This window comes from Eulemur rufifrons, chromosome 8, assembly GCF_041146395.1.
Source record: "Eulemur rufifrons isolate Redbay chromosome 8, OSU_ERuf_1, whole genome shotgun sequence".
Classification (NCBI taxonomy): domain Eukaryota; kingdom Metazoa; phylum Chordata; class Mammalia; order Primates; family Lemuridae; genus Eulemur; species Eulemur rufifrons.
In genome coordinates this window covers 82,957,022-82,963,117 of record NC_090990.1, presented here as the reverse complement: position 1 = coordinate 82,963,117, position 6,096 = coordinate 82,957,022, and positions in this window count along the sequence as shown.

Sequence of the window (6,096 nt, the reverse complement as noted above, 5' to 3'; positions counted from 1 at the left end):
CAAGTGGCTGCTGTGCTTAGCTGTATGAGGACAGGGTCCTGATGACCACAAGATCAAGGGGAGGGATGGTTAATTCTGAGCTCATTGAAGCACATAAGAAAGAAAATGACCCGCTTCGGTCTTTAGACTCTCAGCTCAAGTTATGCCAGAGAGCCAGAGTGCTCCTATGGTGGGTCTAAAAGTATCTCTTATTTCTTTCAGCTTCAGGCCTTACTGAAAATCAGAACAAATTTTAATTTTGTAGGTTTCAGAATTACAGCATATGCTGAATACCCTGCCTCATCAAGTCTTCAATGAAGCTGAGAATCTTGAATCTTCGAATCACTTTGAGCTCAACATCCTGTGTCTGAGGGTGCCAAAAAAATCATGTAATAACCTCACCTGTGGCAATTGCCTTGCAAAAGGATGGCTATTTTCCTTAAGATCTACCCCATCCACCCTTTGTTGCCATTAGACTCATAAGCAGAATTAGATCTCAGCACAACCCAGGAGAACAAGTACAAAACCTGGCCCACGAAGAAAGAATTTAGATTTAAGATGGGTTGGAAAAATGCCTGGATTCTAGACAGGAAGATAACCATAAATATATTCATAAAGGTGGGCTTATTCATGGAGAAAACTGTGAATCATGCAGTTTGTCTGGAACATAGTTATGAGTAAGACTGGAAAAGTAGGGTGAGCCATATTGGGAGGCCCCTGGCATGTGATTTAAATGGCAGAGGGAGGGAAGAAGAATCAGGGAGGAATTTTGAGCAAGAGTAATGTGTTCAGAGACTTACTTCAGGAAGATGAAACCAGCAGTGGTATACAGGATAGACTGTGACAGGGAGACTAAAGTGTAGCTGGCCAGTTAGAGGCCTATTTCAATAGTCTGGGAAATAATGATAGCTGGAAGGGGGGGTGGAGATGGCATGTGCCTGTAGTCCCAGCTACTCGGGAAGCTGAGGCAGGAGGATCACTTGAGCCCAGGAGTTGGAGCCCAGTCTGGGCAACATAGTAAGACCCTGTCTCTAACAAAACAAAACAAAACAAAAATAAAAACAAAAACTCAAGAAAAAACACAAAAGAAACAAATGAGACTACATTAAAACTAAAAAAACAACGATAGCTGGAACTTACTTGCTGGCAGTGAGAAGTAAAAGGTGGGAAGAGGCAAAAGACACATAGGAGGCAGACTTTATAAGACCTATCCTTAGAATTCAAATGGAGATTCAGGCCAGGGAAAGAGGGAATGAGGCTGAAATGTTAAGTCTGGGGAGTGGTCATGTGAAAAAGTGTGTGTGTGTGAGAGAGAGAGAGAGAGAGAGAGAAAGAATGCATAGGTCAAAGGCAAAACTGGGGTGAGAACAAGGAATGAAGATACTAAAAAGGAACGTTTTGCTGATTTAGATTGAGATCTTACTGGGAGAAAATGGATAGAATTGCAGATGGGCTACTGGACTATAGATTAGAGAAATATGGAACTTCAGAGTACTGATAAATTGGCTGGAAATCTATCAGGTTTGGGGCTGATACATTGTAAGTAATATAGTTTCAGTAGCTTAAGAAAATAGCACACCTGGGACTCAAAGCAGGTTAGTAACCATTGGCTTTACATATTTCCTAGGTCACCTTGGCTTACAGCTAAAGGAGTGGAGTAGATAATATTTTTGGCCATTTATTCTCTATTTGCTATTATTCTAGTATTCTATTTTTCTAGTATTTTCTTCTCTATTAATTTGTATATTTGTTTATTGATTGTTTTCCCCTGATAAAATATAACCTTCTTTAAAGTAAGTATTATTTTTCTCTAAATCTCTGTTGAATCCTCAGGTCTTAGAATAGATTCTAGCTCAGAGTAGGCACTCAAAAACTGTTAGTGGAAATCACAAGTTCCATTTGCTCTTTATGGTTATCATCTTTACTGAAACTTTGGACTGGAAAGCATGATGATTATTCTGGGGCTGAAAACACTGTGCTATAACTTGGATATGGTTTCTCTGGCCCCGCCAAATCTCGTGTTGAAAGTTGATCCTCAATGCTATAGGTGGGGCCTGGTGTGAGGTGTTTAGATCATGGGGGTGGATCCCTCATGAATGGCTTGGTGACATTCCAGCAAGAGTGAGTAAGTTCTCATTCTTGGTTCCCATGAGAACTCATTAAAAAGAGCCTGACACCTCTTCCTCTCCCTATTGCCTCCTCTGCCACTATGTGATCTCTGTGCCCACTGGCTTCCCTCCACTTTCCACTGTGAGTGGAAGCAGCCAGAGGACCTCACCAGCAGCAAATGCCAGCACCATGGCTTCTTGTACAGCCTGCAGAACTGTGAGCCAAATAAAGCTCTTTTCCTTACAAATTACCTAGTCTCAGATATTCCTTGTAGCAACACAAACAGACTAAGACATACTGGCATTGGAGAGCTATTTGCAGCAGCTCAACAGTCTGAGAAATGAACATGTCACCACCACTATTATCTTCTTATTTAATGTTCTGAAGGAAGAAGACTGAGAAGAGGCTGCGGGAACAACATAAAACACCGACAGAAGTAGTGTTATCTGAGTGGATGCAAGTGACATGACACAGGCAAATTTAGATAACAATCTGTGACTACCTTGTCGGAAAATTTCAAAAAGTTATAATTTTCAGTTTTGAAGGCTCTGGACCCAAAATTCATAGTTCAGAGCCTCTCTTTAATTTACATATGCTTGGGAGAGGAAGATTACTAATTGTCAGTTGTGCCTTCACATAGAAGCACTTGTTCACTTACACACAGAGCAATTTCAATCTGCTGACTTTGCTGCCCTCAGTCTCTGAGCCAATCCACACCACGGGGGAAGGTGCACACTGGCCAGCAGCAGGATCAGGAATGAGCCTTGCTCTGGTAATAGTGGTATCTGGTATAAGCTCTGCACATGTTCCCCCACTAAGCCTTTGGTAAATCCCCCTGGGCTGGTCCCTTCTGGTGTGAGAACGTGCAGATCCCCCACTACAGGGAGCATATTTGACCAATGGACTTAAGCTGCTCATTGCTTTCTGCCCTTGAACTGAGACTGTACTTGTTTAGTCAAATCCCAGCCAGTGAGTACAGCAGGGATACTAAGCAGGCCCTGTCTATAAGACACAGAACTCCTCTGATGCCCAACTTTGGATTGGGAGCTCCCCTACAGCTTTGCCAAACCATTCTTAAACTGCTCAGCAGGCTAGAATGCTTCCACCCGACTCTCCTCCCCTCTCCTTTGCTTGGGGTCAGAATTACATCCCTGTCTGGTCTGAGAGCTGCTCCTATCTTTTCCAGCTCCATCCCTATTATCTTTCACAGGTATTTTCCTAATAAAATCCTTGCATGTTTAGTTCCATCTTGGCATATGCTTTTTGGAGGACTATTCTTAGACATTTTCTATGACTTGACTTTTACCCTCTTTGTCTCCTCTGCAATTAGGAGCTGGATCTTTTTTTCATGCCATCTGCTTCTGGCTAGAACTGTCCTCTGATGTGTTGATAATCTAGAATCATAGTGTTCTTCTGGACTCATCTGCAAGACTTTGTCTATTGCTATGCCTTAGAAATCCACCACCTTGTCCTCATTGTTTCTATGACCAAAAAATCGAGAAACTCACCAGTTTGTCCTCCTCTTGAATATCAACTATAAGTTGAATCAAGTTGGGCACTGGAATTTTGATCACCAGCCACCTTTATACAGTGGTCATGTAAGTTACATAAGCCTATGGCCTGCGTGATTTTGGACTTTGTTCTGTTTCATGCTGGCCTGCCATTGAGGTACCAGTTTCCCATATGTCAAGAATTAGAGTACCAATTACCTATATGAGATGATGAAATGTACTTCCTTCAAGAAAGGTAATATGTTCAGCTGTTTTCAGTCATTCTTAACAGGAGTGAATTACAGATCCTTTATTGAGATTAGTCTAAAAGCAGAAGAGACATGAATGGCATGAATGGCATGAATGGCATGAAAAATATTCTAAGGAGCACAAAAGCAGGAAGAGGAAGCTGGTAAAAAGTAAACCTCATTGCCTGCATAGTTTTTCCCAGTGTTAGGGAGTTTCTTGCACTTTCTATATACCTGTGTCATGGACTCAACACAGACAGAATGGAAATCTCCACTTGTTAGATACCTACCCAGTTACACAGCAAAGAGGAGGAATTTACATTTCCACATGGGGAATAGTATTACAACTTAATCCTTTTGGCAATCAGAGATGGGCAATTATCCTGAATAACTTATGTTTTCAACGTAGAAAGCTCTTCATTTTCAGGGCTTCATCCACAGTTAAATCTGGTAACCAAGTCTATGAAGAGAAGTTGTAAATATAGTAGGTATGAAAGTCTGCAGGAAAAGGTTTGAGCAGTGTAAGTACCATCTTAGAATTAGAAGGGGGTGGTCAGGATCTCCTCTCTTAAATGGCATTATCTTAACCCAAGGAAACTGTCAATAGAGAGCACCTAGATTATAGGTGCTTCCCTCCTATGTCTTATCATAAGATTAGTCGGTACTCTGCCAAGGAATTGTAAGTTCCCTCGTCCTACCACTGCTTCTTTATTTATTTCTTCATCTGTAATACGGGCATAGAAAATATTCTGGTAATGTTGCTGCTATTCATGAAAAGAGGATGATAAAGTAACTATGAAAACACTTAGAGAAGAATGTTGTGTCCTACAAATACAGGGTAATGTTTGTTACCTGTACAGAGATATTGATAATAGTTAACCAGAGCAACCATGTACCTTTAGACTTTATGCAGCAAGTAGATTAGCCTTGTGGCTTTGTAACATGTTTTTCTTTTTCTTTCTTTCTTTTTTTTTTTTTTGCCATTAGTTGACTATTAACCCTAACATAGCTTCAAAATAAGTAATATCTTTGTGTCTTATTCAGTTTGGGCTGTTATAACAAAACACTATAAATGGGGTGGCTTAACAACAAACGTTTATTTCTCACAGTTCTGGAGGTTAGAAATCTGAAATCAGGTGCCAGCAGGGTTGAGTTATTGGAGAGGGCCCCCTTCCTGGCTAGAGGCACCCATCTTCTTGCTGGGTCCTTACATAACAGAAGGAGAGCTAGCTAGTTCTCTGGCCTCTTGTTATAAGAGCTCTAATCCCATTCATGAGAATTTCTAGCCTCATGATTTAACTACCTCTCAAAGACCGCCACCTGCAACTACTAACACATTAGGATTAGGGCTTCAACATATGAATTTTGAAGGGACAAAAACATTCAGTTCATTGCATATTGGTTGGGATAACTGTAACAAAAATGATTGTTTTTGAGAATCTGATTTCCTTTGTCATTCAAGTCCTCCCAATTGTGTCTATAAACCTGGCCTATTTTAAACCACATTTTCAAGAACAGTAGATTTGATATTAGAAGGAATTACTTAAGAAAACACACATGTATTAGTTTAATATTAATTAATATTTATCATTGATATAATTTGTTATATGTTGATTTTGATACTAATCACCTTGATAAAAGGCATTGTAATACTTAGGAGGTATAAAGTAAATTTACCTTGTATTATCCAAATGTCAGTGGATGTATCATTTTGTATAATGAATATATCACAATTTGAGATTAAGTAATGAACAATATTATTTATTTTACTGAATAAGAATGACTTTAAAAGGAACATTTTAAAGAATTTTATTCAAGTGAATATATATTAAGAATATATAAAAGTAATTTTTTTTTTTTTTTTTTGAGACAGAGTCTCACTCTGTTGCCCGGGCTAGAGTGAGTGCCGTGGCATCAGCCTAGCTCACAGCAACCTCAAACTCCTGGGCTCAAGCGATCCTCCTGTCTCAGCCTCCCGAGTAGCTGGGACTACAGGCATGCACCACCATGCCCGGCTAATTTTTTCTGTATATATTTTTAGCTGTCCATATAATTTCTTTCTATTTTTAGTAGAGATGGGGTCTCGCTCTTGCTCAGGCTGGAAGAATATATAAAAGTAATATTAAAATGTGTTAATAAAAGCCATTCTAACAGGGGTGAGGTGGTATGTGATATCTCATTGTGGTTTTAATTTGGATTTCCCTGATGATTAGTGACATTGAGCATTTTTTCGTATGTTTATTGGCTATTTGTCTATCTTCTTTTGAAAA